A 16429-nucleotide genomic window follows, 5' to 3' on the forward strand; every position below is an offset into this window, starting at 1 on the left:
TGAAAGTAAAGATTGCAAAATAAACGGTTCCAGAAATAGCTAGTTGACGAAAGATTAATATGATGGAAGATAGACCCGGGGGCCATAGGTTTCACTAGTGGCTTCTCTCAAGATAGCATAAGTATTATGATGGGTGAACAAATTACTGTCAAGCAATTGATAGAATTGAGCATAGTTATGAGAATATCTAGGTATGATCATGTATATAGGCATCATGTCCGTGACAAGTAGACCGACTCCTGCCTGCATCTACTACTATTACTCCACAAATCGACCGCTATCCAGCATGCATCTAGAGTATTAAGTTAATCAGAACGGAGTAACGCTGTAAGCAAGATGACATGATGTAGAGGGATAACCTAATGCAATATGATATGAACCCCATCTTTTTATCCTCGATGGCAACAATACAATACATGTCGTTTCCCCTACTGTCACTAGGATCGAGCACCGCAAGATTGAACCCAAAGCTAAGCACTTCTCCCATTGCAAGAAAGATCAATCTAGTAGGCCAAACCAAACTGATAATTCGAAGAGTCTTGCAAAGATAACCAATCATACATAAAATAATTCAGAGAAGATTCAAATATTATTCATAGATAGACTTGATCATAAACCCACAATTCATCGGTCTCAACAAACACACCGCCAAAAGAAGATTACATCGAATAGATCTCCACAAGAGAGGGGGAGAAAATTGTATTGATATCCAAAAAGAGAGAAGAAGCCATCTAGCTACTAACTATGGACCCGTAGGTCTGAGGTAAACTACTCACACTTCATCGGAGAGGCTATGGTGTTGATGTAGAAGCACTCCGTGATCGATGCCCCCTCCGGCGGAGCTCCGGAACAGGCCCCAAGATGGGATCTCGTGGATACAGAAAGTTACGGCGGTGGAATTAGGGTTTTGGCTCCTGTTCAGATCGTTTGGGGGTATGTGGATATATATAGGAGGAAGGAGTACGTCGGTGGAGCAACAGGGGGCCCACGAGGGTGGAGGGCGTGCCTGGTGGGGGTGGGCGCGCCCCCCTACCTCGTGGCCTCCTCTCTTGTGCCTTGACGTAGGTTCCAAGTCTCCCGGGTATTATTCGTTGAGAAAATCACGTTCCCGAAGGTTTCATTCCGTTTGGACTCCATTTGATATTCCTTTTCTTCGAAACCCTAAAACAGGCAAAAAACAACAATTCTGGGCAGGGCCTCCGGTTAATAGGTTAGTCCCAAAAATAATATAAAAGTGGATAATAAAGCCCAATAATGTCCAAAACAGTAGATAATATAGCATGGAGCAATCAAAAATTATAGATACGTTGGAGACGTATCAGCGTGAAACAATAGCGCTTGTTGGGAGGCAACCCAATGAATACAATTTATTTTTGCTTTTGGCTTTCTGTTCTTGAGTGTTTGCAAAATTATGCTACTCTTATGGTTGTGTTTTTTGTGTTTTAATTAGTGTTTGTGCCAAGTAAAGCCTATAGGATCTTCTTGGGTGATAGTTGTTTGATCTTGCTGAAAAATAGAAACTTTCGTGCCCACGAAAACAATTCTAATTTTTAACCAGAGAGCGATAAAATACCAATTATTTTTTCAGAAGATTAATATACAAATTGCTCAGTCCATCCTAAGTTTTCAGAGTTTTTGGAGTTACAGAAGTATTTGACACCCAGATTGCTACAGACTGTTCTATTTTTGACAGATTCTCTTTTCTTGGCGTTGTGTGTTTGTTTTGATGGCTCTATGGTTTTCTTTAATGAGTTTTTGCCATAGAAAAGTTGGAATACAGTAGATAAAATGCAAGAACAAAGTATGAATTGGTTTACTACAACACTTATAGTAGTGATTTGTTTTTTATAAAAGAATTCAGAGAAGATTCAAATATTGTTCACAGATAATCTTGATCATAAACCCACAATTCATCGGATCTCGACAAACACACTGCAAAAGAAGATTACATCGAATAGATCTCCAAGAGAATAGAGGAGAACTTTGTATTGGGATCCAAAGAGAGAGAAGAAGTCATCTAGCTAATAACTATGGACCCGAAGGTCTGAGGTAAACTACTCACACATCATCGGAGAGGCTATGGTGTTGATGTAGAAGCCCTCCGTGATCAATGCCCCCTCCAGCGGAGCACAGGAAAAGGCCCCAAGATGGGATCTCACGGGTACAGAAGGTTGCGGTGGTGGAATTAGGTTTTCGTGGTGCTCCCAGATGTTTTCAGGGTACGTAGGTATATATAGGAGGAAAAAGAAGGTCGGTGGAGCCACGAGGGGCCCACGAGGGTGGAGGGCGCGCCCAGGGGGGTAGGCGCGCCCCCCTGCATCGTGGATTCCTCTTTGGTTGCTTGAGATCCACTCCAAGTCCTCTGGATCACGCTTGTTCCAAAAATCATGCTCCTGAAGGTTTCATTCCGTTTGGACTCCGTTTGATATTCTTTTTCTGAGAAACACTGAAATTGGTAAAAAACAGCAATTTGGGCTGGCCTCTGGTTAATAGGTTAGTCCCAAAAATAATATAAAAGTGTATAAATAAGCTCATTAAACATCCAAAACAGAATGTATAACAGCATGGAGCAATAAAAAATTATAGATACGTTGGAGACCTGTCAAGCATCCCCATGCTTTATTCCTGCTCGTCCTCGAGTAGGTAAATGATAAAAACAAAATTTTTGATGTGGAATGCTTCCTAACATATTTCTCAATGTAATTTTATTTAGTGTGGCATGAATGTTCAGATCCGAAATATTCAAGCTAAAAGTTTAATATTGACATAAAATAATAATACTTCAAGCATACTAACTAATCATGTCTTCTCAAAATAACATGGCCAAAGAAAGTTCATCCCTACAAAATCATATAGTTTGGTCATGCTCCATTTTCGTCACACAAGAATGCTCTCATCATGCACAACCCCGATGACAAGCCAAGTAGTTGTTTCATACTTTAGTAATCTCAAACGTTTTTCAACTTCCACGCAATACATGAGCATGAGCCATGGATATAGCATGATGGGTGGAATATAATATAATGAAGGGGGTTATGTGGACAAGACGAAAAGGAGAAAGTCTCACATTGACGCGGCTAATCAATGGGCAATGGAGATGCCCATAAACTGATGTCAATGCAAGGAGTAGGGATTGCCATGCAATGGATGCACTAGAGCTATAAATGTATGAAAGCTCAACAAAAGAAACTAAGTGGGTGTGCATCCAACTTCCTTGCTCACGAAGACCTAGGGCACTTGAGGAGGCCCATTGTTGGAATATACAAGCCAAGTTCTATAATGAAAAATTCCCACTAGTATATGAAAATGACAAAACAAGAGACTCTCTATTATAAAGATCATGGTGCTAATTTGAAGCACAACTGTGGAAAAAAAGGATAGTAGCAATGCCCCTTTTATTTTTTTTATTTTTTTGGCCTTCTCTTTTTTTGGCCTTTCTCTTTTTTTGGGACAATGCTCTATTAATGATGATCATCACACTTCTATTTATTTATTTAAAACTCAATGATTACAACTCGATACTAGAACAAGATATGACTCTATATGAATACCTCAGGCGGTGTATCGGGATGTGCAATGACTCATGAGTGACATGTATGAAAGAATTATGAATGGTGGCTTTGCCACAAATACGATGTCAACTACATGATCATGCAAGGCAATATGACAATGATGATGCGTGTCATAACAAACGGAACAATGGAAAGTTGCATGGCAATATATCTCGGAATGGCTATGGAAATGCCATAATAGGTAGGTATGGTGGCTATTTTGAGGAAGATATAAGGAGGTTTATGTGTGATAGAGCGTATCGTATCATGGGGTTTGGATGCACCGGTGAAGTTTGCACCAACTCTCAAGGTGAGAAAGGGCAATGCATGGTGCCGAAGAGGCTAGCAATGATGGAAGAGTGAGAGTGCATATAATCCATGGACTCAACATTAGTCATAAAGAACTCACATACTTATTGCAAAAATCTACAAGTTGTCAAAAACCAAGTATTACGCGCATGCTCCTAGGGGGATAGATTGGTAGGAAAATACCATCGCTCGTCCCCGACCGCCACTCATAAGGAAGACAATCAAATAACACCTCATGTTTCAAATTTGTTACACAACATTTACCATACGTACATGCTACGGGACTTGCAAACTTCAACACAAGTATTTCTCAAATTCACAACTAATCAACTAGCATAACTTTAATATCACTCTCTCCATATCTCAAAACAATCATCAAATATCAAACTTCTCTTAGTATTCAATGCAGTTATATGAAAGTTTTTTTATAATATCAAAAGAAAATTCCCATGCTGTTCTAAAGGACTCTCAAAATAATATAAGTGAAGCATGATAGATCAATTATTTCTATAAATAAAACCACCACCGTGCTCTAAAAGATATAAGTGAAGCACTAGAGCAAAAACTATATAGCTCAAAAGATATAAGTGAAGCACATAGAGTATTCTAATAAATTATGATTCATGTGTGTCTCTCTCAAAAGGTGTGTATAGCGAGGATGATTGTGGTAAACTAAAAAGCAAAGACTCAAATCATACAATACACTCCAAGCAAAACACATATCATGTGGTGAATAAAAATATAGCTCCATGTAAAGTTACCGATGAACGAAGACAAAAGAGGGGATGCCTTCCGGGGCATCCCCAAGCTTAGGCTTTTTGGTGTCCTTGGATTTTACCTTGGGGTGACTTGGGCATCCCCAATCTTAGGCTCTTTCCACTCCTTGTTCCATAATCCATCAAATCCTTGCCCAAAACTTGAAAACTTCACAACACAAAACTTAACAGAAAATCTCGTGAGCTCCGTTAGCGAAAGAAAACAAAACACCACTTCAAGGTACTGTAATGAACTCATTATTTATTTATATTGGTGTTAAAACTACTGTATTACAACTTCTCTATGGTTTGTAAACTCCATTACTAGCCATAGATTCATCAAAATAAACAAACAACACACGAAAAACAGAATCTGTCAAAAACAGAACAGTCTGTAGTAATCTGTAACTAACGCAAACTTATGGAACCCCAAAAATTCTAAAATAAATTGCTGGACGTGAGGAATTTATTTATTAATCATATTCAAAAATAATTAACTAAATGGAACTCTCAAATAAAAAATGGCAGCAATTCTCGCAAGCGCTAAAGTTTCTGTTTTTTACAGCAAGATTAAAAAGACTTTCCCCAAGTCTTCCCAACGGTTCTACTTGGCACAAATACTAACTAAACACAAAAAACACAACCAAAACAGAGGCTATATAAATTATTTATTACTAAACAGGAACAAAAAAATTGGGTTGCCTCCCAACAAGCGCTATCGTTTAACGCCCCTAGCTAGGCATAAAAGCGAAGATAGATCTAGGTGTTGCCATCTTTGGTAGGCAATCCATAAGTAGCTCTCATAATAGATTCATATGGTAATTTAATTTTATTTCTAGGGAAGTGTTCCTTGCCTTTCCTTAACGTAAATTGGAATCTAATATTCCCTTCCTTCATAACAATAATTGCACCAATCGTTCTAAGGAAAAGTCTACCAAGAATAATAGGGCATGAAGGATTGCAATCAATATCAAGAACAATGAAATCTACGGGCACATAATTCCTATTTGCAACAATAATAACATCATTAATTCTTCCCATAGGTTTTTTAATAGTGGAATCCGCAAGGTGCAAGTTCAAAGAGAAATCATCAAATTCACGGAAACCTAGCAAATCACACAAAGTTTTTGGGATCGTGGAAACACTAGCACCCAAATCACAAAAGCATAGCATTCATGATCTTTAATTTTTATTTTAATTGTAGGTTACCACTAATCATAAAGTTTTCTAGGGACAGAAAATTCCAACTCAAGTTTTTCTTCATAAGATTGCATCAAAGCATCAACGATATGTTTAGTAAAAGCTTTATTTTGACTATAAGCATGAGGAGAATTTAGCACAGATTGCAATAAGGAAATACAATCTATCAAAGAGCAATTATCATAATTAAATTCCTTGAAATCCAAGATAGTGGGTTCGTTGCTATCTGAAGTTTTAACCCCTTCAATCCCACTTTTACCAAATTTTGCATCAAGATCTAAAAGCTCTGAATTTTTGGGACGCCTTCTAACTAAAGTTGACTCATCTCCAGTCCCATCATTATCAAGATTCATATTGAAAAACAAGGATTTAATGGGGTGCACATCAATTACTTTTAGATCTTCATCTTTATTGTCATAAAAACTAGAAGAACACACCTTCACAAAGCAATCTTTCTTAGCATGCATCCTAGCGGTTCTTTCTTTGCACTCATCAATGGAAATTCTCATGGCTTTGAGAGACTCGTTGATATCATGCTTAGGTGGAATAGATCTAAGTTTCAAAGAATCAACATCAAGAGAAATTCTATCCCCGTTCCTAGCCAACTCATCAATATTAAGCAATTTTTCTTCAATCAAAGCACTGAAACTCTTTTGCGAACTAATAAATTCTTTAATACTAGATTCAAAATCACATGGAATCTTATTATAATTTCCATAAGAATTGTTGTAGCAATTACCATAATTATTGGAGGAGTTACTAGGAAACGACCTGGAATTAAAATTACCTCTATACGCGTTGTTACCAAAATTGTTCCTACCAACAAAATTCACATCCATAGATTTATTATTATTCTCAATCAAAGTAGACAAAGGCATATCATTAGGATTAGTAGGAGCACTCTTATTAGCAAACAATTTCATAAGTTCATCCATCTTTCCACTCAGAACAATAATCTCTTCATCGCATGAACTTTTTTACTAGTAGATCTTTCGGTGTGCCATAGAGAATAATTAACCATAATATTATCTAGGAGTTTAGTAGCTTCTCCTAAAGTGATTTCCATAAAAGTGCCTCCCGCGGCCGAATCTAAAAGATTTCTAGAAGAAAAATTCAATCCTGCATAAAATTTTTGTATAATCATCCATTAATTCAATCCATGTGTAGGGCAATTACGTATCATTAATTTTATCCTCTCCCAAGATTGTGCAACATGTTCATGATAAAGTTGCTTAAAATTTATAATATCGTTTCTAAGAGAGATGATCTTAGCGAGAGGAAAATACTTAGAGATAAAAGCATCTTTGCACTTATTCCATGAAGCAATACTATTTTTAGGCAAAGACGAAAACCAAGCTTTAGCACAATCTCTTAGCAAAAACGGAAATAGCTTAAGTTTAACAATATCATTATCCACGTCTTTCTTCTTTTGCATAGCACACAAATCAACAAAGTTGTTTAGATGGGTAGCGGCATCTTCACTAGGAAGGCCAGAAAATGGATCTTTCCTGACAAGATTCAACAAAGCAGTATTAATTTCACAAGATTCAGCATCGGTAAGAGCAGCAATTGGAGTGCTAATAAAATCATTATTGTTGGTATTGGCAAAGTCACACAATTTAGTATTATCTTGAGCCATCATGACAAGCAAGCAATCCAACACACAAGCAAACAAGAGAAAACAAGAAGAAGCGAACGGAAGGAGAGGAGAAAGGAATAGAGGGTGAATAAAACGGCGACGGTGAAGTGGGGGAGAGGAAAACGTGAGGCAAATGGCAAATAATGTAATGCGAAGGTTAAGAGTTGTGATGGGTACTTGGTATGTCTTGACGGCGTAGATCTCCCCGGCAACGGCGCCAGAAATCCTTCTTGCTACCTCTTGAGCATGCGTTGGTTTTCCCTTGAAGAGGAAAGGGTGATGTAGCAAAGCAGCATACATATTTCCCTCAGTTTTTGAGAACCAAGGTATCAATCCAGTAGGAGACCATGCGCGAGTCACCTCGTACCTACACAAACAAATAAGAACCTCGCAACCAACGCGATAAAAGGGGTTGTCAATCCCTTCACGACTACTTGCAAGAGTGAGATCTGATAGAGATAATAATAATAAGATAAATATTTTTGGTATTTTTATGATATAGATTGAAAGTAAAGATAGAAAAATAAACGGTGCCAGAAATAGCTAGTTGACGGAAGATTAATATGATGGAAGGTAGACTCGGGGGCCATAGGTTTCACTAGTGGCTTCTCTCAAGATAGCATAAGTATTACGGTGGGTGAACAAATTACTGTCGAGCAATTGCTAGAATTGAGCATAGTTATGAGAATATCTAGGTATGATCATGTATATAGGCATCACGTCCGTGACAGGTAGACCGACTCCTGCCTGCATCTACTACTATTACTCCACACATCGACCGCTATCCAGCATGCATCTAGAGTATTAAGTTCATAAGAACGGAGTAACACTTTAAGCAAGATGACATGATGTAGAGGGATAAACTCATGCAATATGATATAAACCCCATCTTTTTATCCTCAATGGCAACAATGAAATACGTGTCGTTTCCCATACTGTCACTGGGATCGAGCACCACAAGATTGAACCCAAAGCTAAGCACTTCTCCCATTGCAAGAAAGATCAATCTAGTAGGCCAAACCAAACTGATAATTCGAAGAGACTTGCAAAGATAACCAATCATACATAAAATAATTAAAAGAAGACTCAAATATTGTTCATAGATAATCTTGATCATAAACCCACAATTCATTGGATCTCGACAAACACACCGCCAAAAAAGATTACATCGAATAGATCTCCAAGAGAATCGAGGAGAACTTTGGATTGAGATCCAAAGAGAGAGAAGAAGCCATCTAGCTAATAACTATGGACCCGAAGGTCTTAGGTAAACTACTCAAACATCATCGGAGAGGCTATGGTGTTGATGTAAAAGCCCTCCGTGATCAATGCCCCCTCCGGCGGAGTGCCGGAAAAGGCCCCAAGATGGGATCTCATGGGTACAGAAGGTTGCGGTGGTGAAATTAGGTTTTCGTGGTGCTCCCCGATGTTTTTAGGGTACGTAGGTATATATAGGAGGAAGAAGTAGGTCAGTGGAGCCATGAGGGGCCCATGACAGTGGAGGGCGCGCCCAAGGGGGTAGGCGCGCCCCCTGCCTCTTGGCTTCCTCGTTGGTTGCTTGACGTCCACTCCAAGTCCTCTGGATAACGTTTGTTCCAAAAATCACGCTCCCGAAGGTGTCATTCCGTTTGGACTCCGTTTGATATTCTTTTTCTGCAAAACACTGAAATAGGCAAAAAAAACAATTTGGGCTGGGCCTCCGATTAATAGGTTAGTCCCAAAAATAATATAAAAGTGTATAAATAAGCCCATTAAACATCCAAAACAGAATATATAATAGCATGGAGCAATCAAAAATTATAGATACCTTGGAGACGTATCAAATGATATAACCACCCTATTTGCTCATGAGGAAAAAATTCGCTATTACTATATTCTTAAATTGTTTCTTTTCTCATTAAAGGGTGATGCTAAAGTATGGTTTAATTCTCTTGCTCCTGGTTGTGTGCGTAGTCCCCAGGATATGATTTTCTACTTCTCTGCAAAATATTTCCCTACTCATAAGAAACAAGTTGCTTTAAGGGAAATATTTAATTTTGTGCAAATTAAAGAAGAGAGTCTCCCAAAAGCTTGGGGGAGACTGAAGGAGTCCTGGATTAGGGGGTCCTCAAGTGTCCAGACTATTCAATATGGGTCGGACTGATTGGCCATAAGGATAAAGCAGAAGACTATCCCCCGTGTCCGGATAGGACTCCTATATGCGTGGATGGCAAGTTTTGTGTCCGGATCTGTCGTTTCCGTCCCCTGCAAACCGACTCTGTACAACCCTAGGTCCCTCTTGTGTACATATAAACCGGAGGGTTTAGTCCGTAGAGGCTATCAGAATAATCATAGGCTAGACATCTAGGGTTTAGCCATTACGATCTCGAGGTAGATCAACTCTTGTAACCACTATACTCATCGAATATAATCAAGCAACACATAGGGTTTACCTCCTTTAAGATGGCCTGAACCTGGGTAAAACATTGTGTCCCTTGCGTCCCTTGTTACCATTGATCCTCAAATACACAGCTTGGGACCCCCTACCCGAGATATGCCAGTTTTGACACCGACATTGGTGCTTTCATTGAGAGTTCCATTGTGTTGTCAACAGAGGGATCGATGGCTCGCCTTGTCATCAACGACGATGCTGCCTTTGGGGAGACTTTTCTCCCTGGCCAACTCTTTGTGTTTGCCGGCCTCGTGCTACGTGCCAACTCAACTGGCCACCTCGAGCAGGTCGATAGCTACGCCCCTGGTCACCAGATCAGGTTTGGAAGTTCGAACTACATCACCGATATCCGAGGAGATTTGATCTTCGAGGGGCTCACGGCCATGGCCGCTGCCCCCCCCCCCCCCCCCACAAATAAGGCCCTTCAGATCCATTGTTAAATCTCGTTCAGGGATCGACACTCATGCCCGCCCTAGCCTTAGATCCGGGGCGGATCGCTCTATCCGAAGATGGGAGGGAACCCCACCAGACTCTCTCCCATCAAGGAGCTTCCAGCTGAAGACCCAGACCCAGGCTCAAACGGGACTCTCCCCGTCATCCGGAAGCTGGATTCGCTTATGGAAGTCAAGTCCGACCTCTCAAGGCCTCCGTCTCACTGGCCCGGTCAAGTGATTATTACCAAACCTAGCTCCGCAGATCCTCATACATCTATCCAGCTTTCGCTCTCAAACGAAACTCTGGACCTAATGAGATCTCTCGCCATCACGGAAGCATCACCTCCGAACTACACCCAGCTTGAGCTGAGGGCTAAGAGTAGGGAATTTTACATCCCACCCACCACCCACTTAATAGCCACTGTCGAAGACTTAACCGACATGCTAGACTACGCCTCCGAGGACATCGATGTGATGGACGACAATGTCAATGCCGAACTAGGCCAAAACTTGCCCATCACTGGGCATTGGACGGCCACTTCTACTTACGACGTATACATGGTGGACACACCTGAGAAGAAGGACGACGATGGCACTCAAAACCCAGATGAGGATAAGCCCGTCGATGAACCACCAAAGCACCGGCGTCAACGGCGCCGCTTACGATCGCAACGGGCAAGGGAAAGCAATACGGACACCGGAGATAATAACACTACAGACAACGCTGAAGATCTCGATCACCCCGTTGAGTCTGTGTTTGAGAATGATAAAAGGGAAGAAGGTCAATACATCCCTGAACACGCCGATCACATGGATTCGGAAGACAATTACCTGCCTCGAAAGAGGATGTTAGCCTCGGCAACGAAGATTTCATCGTCTCGGAGGAACCCCTCGAACAAGAACGCTTCAAGCGATAGCTCATTGCCACCGTGCGAAGCCTGAAAAAGAAACAACAACAGCTTCAAGCCGAACAGGACACGTTCAACGACAGATGGACCAAGGTCCTGGCTGCCGAAGAATATGGCCTCGAGCACCCAATAAAGAGTTACCCAAAACATATGATACTGCCACAATTTAACGACGAGGCCCTTGAGCCAATACCGTCGAAATACAATCAGGCTGACTAGCAGGACCGACCACCACGTGGACGGGACAAAGCGGCTAAGTATGCCGAACAACAGCCTACGCCACCTCGCCATAGAGGCAAGGAGACAGTGGCTCCAAGCTACACATATGACTTACATCGGGACCTGGACAATAGAGTCAGCTAGACAAGATCAATCTACGAATCAAGAGGATGTGCTCCAACACGGGATGACGGCCATCAGGCCTGGCGCGACAAGCATAACCAAATCCGAGGTCAGCCCCGAGCACAGATGTCATCCGAACTCTGTCGCGATGTCGCCCGATACAGAGGCGCCGCGCACCCTATGTGTTGGGGATATTACCACTGGGCATAAACCGGCCTACCTAGGCCGGATTAACTCCATCAGTAGTTCAAAGCTGTTAAAGCCAAAAGAGGCAGATAAAGGTCCAGGGCCCATAGTCGGTTTACAACCTGTAGCCGAACATCAGTTTCGTGCATATACTTGTAATATAAGTTAGGAACAAGGAGAGACCAACCCGGATACGAGTATGAACTGGTATTGGGACTCTCTGAACCGGCAGGCGTCACCCATGTATATAAGGGGACGACCCAGCGGTGGTTCAGGGACGATAGACAACAATTTGAGACATAGGCGAAGCTTATTTGCTCCCTAGTCATCGAAACACCCATAAATTCCATCACAACTAGAGGTAGGCTTTACCTTCATTGAAGGGGCCGAACTAGTACAAACTCTCTTGCGTTCTTGCGTCCGCTTTAACCCCTTCAAGCTAACCCGTAGAGATGGCTCCACGACTAAGTCCTTTCAATAGGACATCTGCCGTGACAAAACCACGAGAGTTGGTGCCCACCGTGGGGCTATCACACGAAGGTTTCCGGTTCTTGGAGTGCCGCTTTGAAGGACTCGAGGGCTACGCTGTAGGCCGGACGACTGAGAGTCGTCACGGCAAACTCTACATCGACGACGCAGGCTGGGGCCCCGAGGCCGGCTCAATTGAGTACAGGTACCGGGTCCCCTTTGGTAGCATTCATGTTTTCATTGGCAAGATCGGTGAACCGGGCCCTGAGCCGGACATCTGCACCGACCTCGTCGAGACGGCTCAGTGTACGCGATCCGCCCGGAATAAACCGGCCATGAAGCGTGCCTTCATGGGAATGATCCATGGATGGAGTTACGAGGATGGATCGGAGCTTTGCGAGGCAACTGCCGTTTGTTTTGGTGACGAATCTTCGACCGGAGAAACCGAATCTCTTTATCAGCTACAAGATGGCCGGATTGAGAGCTGTTCTGATGGCGACAGTATTCCGGACCCCTCTGATCTGCCTAACCGGGTTGGAATATTCATGGCCGGGACAAAAGCAGCACTTCATTCTTCGACAGCTATGGCAATGATTTCCGGTTCAGCAGCAGCAACGGCCGCCGGGACAGGAGGCCCTGTGCGCCTACCGGCTCAGGTTCTATCAGAGCTATTTGATGCGTTGGCTGTGCTTATGGCGGAAGTTAATCCGCCACATCAGGACGTTCACAATACGAAGATTGCAAAGGTAAAGGAACAGATCACCCAGGCCAAGGCGGATCTGGCGGCTGAGGACACCAGGATGGCCGCAGAGCGGGCTGCTTTAGACGCACAGGCCTACAGGCTTATGTTAGACCAGAGCGCATCACATGAAGTCATGAGAAGGAAGCATCGATCCCGCTTACCTTCGGTTTTAGAGGCCAGAGACCTTTTCAACACTCCAGGGCCAAGAGCCGGCAATCCGCTAGAGGGGAACCGGGCAAAAGCCCCTAGGACCGGTGCTCTGGTTCAGCCTCGTCAGATCGACCCGCCTCGTCAAAACACCGTTATACCTCGGGATACTTTAACACCTCCGGGTCACTACTCCAACCCAATGGACAATCTTGTTGCCGCTGCTGCACGACTGGAGGCCATTCTAGTTGAAGGTGACTCGCTACAAGCAGTAGAGATGCGACGGGTCAAGGAACTTCTGAGGACAGCTTTGGCCCAACAGGAAGCATACTCGTACAGCCGTGACCGAATCCACTCGACCCCCCGTCCGAGCCGGAGCTATAGCAGACATATGGATGAACCAGCAGTATCGAGTAATGAAAGACGTGGAGCACCCCGTGGCAACAACCCGACGGGTGGGGCTGACGACGCTCAGGAAGTGGTGAACCGGGCCCGAGTGCGTAGGGAGGCCGAGTTAGCCGCACGGCATCAGGCTCGGCAGCTCACACCGGTTCGACCAACCATTTTGATCGAACCTGGTGTTACTTCTAGTTCTTTGGGGGTGCCTTGCCTCATCCCCGCTTTACGCAACGTGTGTTTGCCCAAGGATTTCAAAGGCCCACATGAGGTACCAAATTATACGGCGGATCAACCACCAGAGACATGGGTGGAGAGCTATGAGATGGCCATGGAGATGCTTGATGTGGATTACACGGCATGTGCGAAATACTTCACCATGATGCTTGAAGGAACGGCCCGTACTTGGTTAAAAAGTTTGCCCGCTAATTCTATCAGTTCATGGGCCCAATTACGAGCCCGGTTTATCAACAATTTCAAGGATACCTGTAAATAGCCTATGTCGATAGTGGACTTAGCTGCATGCGTCCAGGAGGAAGGAGAGTCAACGACTCATTGGGTGCGCCGGGTTTCACAAGTGTTGCACTCCTCAGACCGCATCAACGCTGACACTGCAGTATTAACCCTAGAAGGCAACTGCCGGTTTGGTCCCCTGAAGTTGAAATTGGGACGGATGAAGCGTCATTGCACCGACATGGGAACCCTCATGGCCGCTTTGGTAAAATATGCTGATTCTGGTAGTACCAAGGATCCCGAGTCTGATGATGACAAGACAGGGAAGGGGAAGAAGAACAACGGCTCCAAAATTCAGCAGCATCACTGGGTAGGCAATGGCGGAGGAGGCAAGCGTAAAGCGGATGGCAACATGGATTTTGTGGCTAATACCAACGTACAGGACAATGGCCAGCGGCGCAAGGGCAGGCCGAAAAATCGTAGTGGAGCGCCCAATCCCAACCCAAACCGCCTGAACTATTTGCTAAACCAGCCCTGTCCAAAACATGGGACGAAGGAGGAGCCAGCAAACCACCTTTGGAAGGATTGTTTTATTATGCAGGAGTTCAAGAATTCTAATAATTTCCGGTATGATCACGGATCTGGCGGCGGCTCAGGATCCGGGCCAGGTTATGGTGGAGGAAGTTCCGGTTCAGGATTTAATGGTAATCCGGGCGGGCATAATGGTCAAAATAGTCAGAACACCTAGGGTGGTCACAACGAACAGCAACAACAGTCAGGTTACCAAAGCAACCCAAAGCAGTTGAGTAGTGGGCAATACCATGTCTTTACCACTAGCTTGGACAAGCGAGACCGGAAGGTTCAGAGGCGGGCAGTCAACTCTGTTGAACCGGCCACACCCCATTATCTACGTTGGTCCGAACAGCCAATCATATGGAGCAGAGAGGATCACCCACTCCAGGTCGATAATCCAGGTCAGTTGGCTCTGGTGGTGGCGCCTCAGGTGGGTGGTTATAAGTTCACCAAAGTGCTCATGGATGGAGGGAGCAGCATTAACATCCTATACTATGAGACCTTCCGTCGTATGGGACTAACAGATAAGAATCTCAAACCGTCCAATACAGTATTCCACGGTGTAGTGCCTGGCAGATCAGCATATCCCGTTGGTAAGATAGCTCTTGAAGTGGCCTTTGGGGATGATCATGATTCCAGGTCGGAGACATTAACATTTGAAGTGGTGAAAATCCAAAGTCCATATCATGCCCTGTTTGGGCGTCCGGCATACGCCAAGTTTATGGCTCGGCCCTGTTATGTGTATTTGCAGCTCAAGATGCCGGGTCACAAGGGGACAATAACGGTTCACAGAAGCCGCAAAATCGCTTTGGAATGCGAGGAAGGAGATGCGGCTTATGTAGAGTCGGTTTGTGCCACCGAGGAGTTGAAATACTATAAAGACAATGTTGATCCGGCGGACATGACTCCGTTGAAGAAGCCAACTACGGAGCATGATCCGGCCCTGAAGTTCAAATCGGCAGCAGAAACTAAGCTTGTTGACTTCATACCTGGCGATTCGTCCAAGCAGTTCAGCATTAGTGCCAACTTGGATCCGAAATAGGAAAGCGCGCTCATCGAGTTCATCCGTGAGAATCGGGACATTTTTGCATGGAAGCCCTCTGACATGCCAGGTGTACCGAGGCAACTCGCTGAGCACACACTTAATGTGGATCCTAAATACAAACCGGTGAAACAGTTCCTCCGCCGGTTTAACGAAGAAAGACGCAAGGCGATTGGAGAAGAGGTAGCCAGGCTCTTAGCAGCTGGTTTTATTGTTGAAATTTTTCACCCTGAGTGGCTTGCCAATCCGGTGCTAGTCCTTAAGAAAAACGGCACCTGGCGTATGTGTGTGGATTACACAGATCTTAATAAAGCTTGTCCAGCAGATCCTTTTGCCCTTCCCCGTATTGATCAAATCATTGATGCTACGGCGGGATGTGAGCGTTTAAGTTTTTTGGATGCATATTCTGGCTATCATCAGATCAAAATGGCAGCTAAGGACCAGGAGAAGACGGCATTCATAACTCCCTTTGGAGCCTTCTGCTATGTGTCTATGCCCTTTGGGCTCAAAGGTGCCCAGGCAACTTATCAACGGTGTGTACAAAACTGTCTTCACAAGCAGATTGGCCATAATGTGCATGCTTACGTGGATGATATTGTGGTTAAATCCAGGGAGAAGGAGACTCTGGTCGATGATTTGAAGGAAACCTTTGATAACCTAAGGACGTACAAGATGATGCTTAATCCGGACAAGTGTGTCTTTGGTGTACCGGCGGGCAAGTTATTGGGTTTTCTGGTGTCCAACAGGGGAATTGAGGCTAATCCGGACAAGATCACAGCCATCACCTCCTTAGCTAAACCGAGGTGTATCAATGATGTTCAACGCTTGGCAGGCCGGATTGCCGCGTTAAGCC

This window comes from Triticum urartu, chromosome 3 (genome assembly GCF_003073215.2).
Source record: "Triticum urartu cultivar G1812 chromosome 3, Tu2.1, whole genome shotgun sequence".
Lineage (NCBI taxonomy): Eukaryota > Viridiplantae > Streptophyta > Magnoliopsida > Poales > Poaceae > Triticum > Triticum urartu.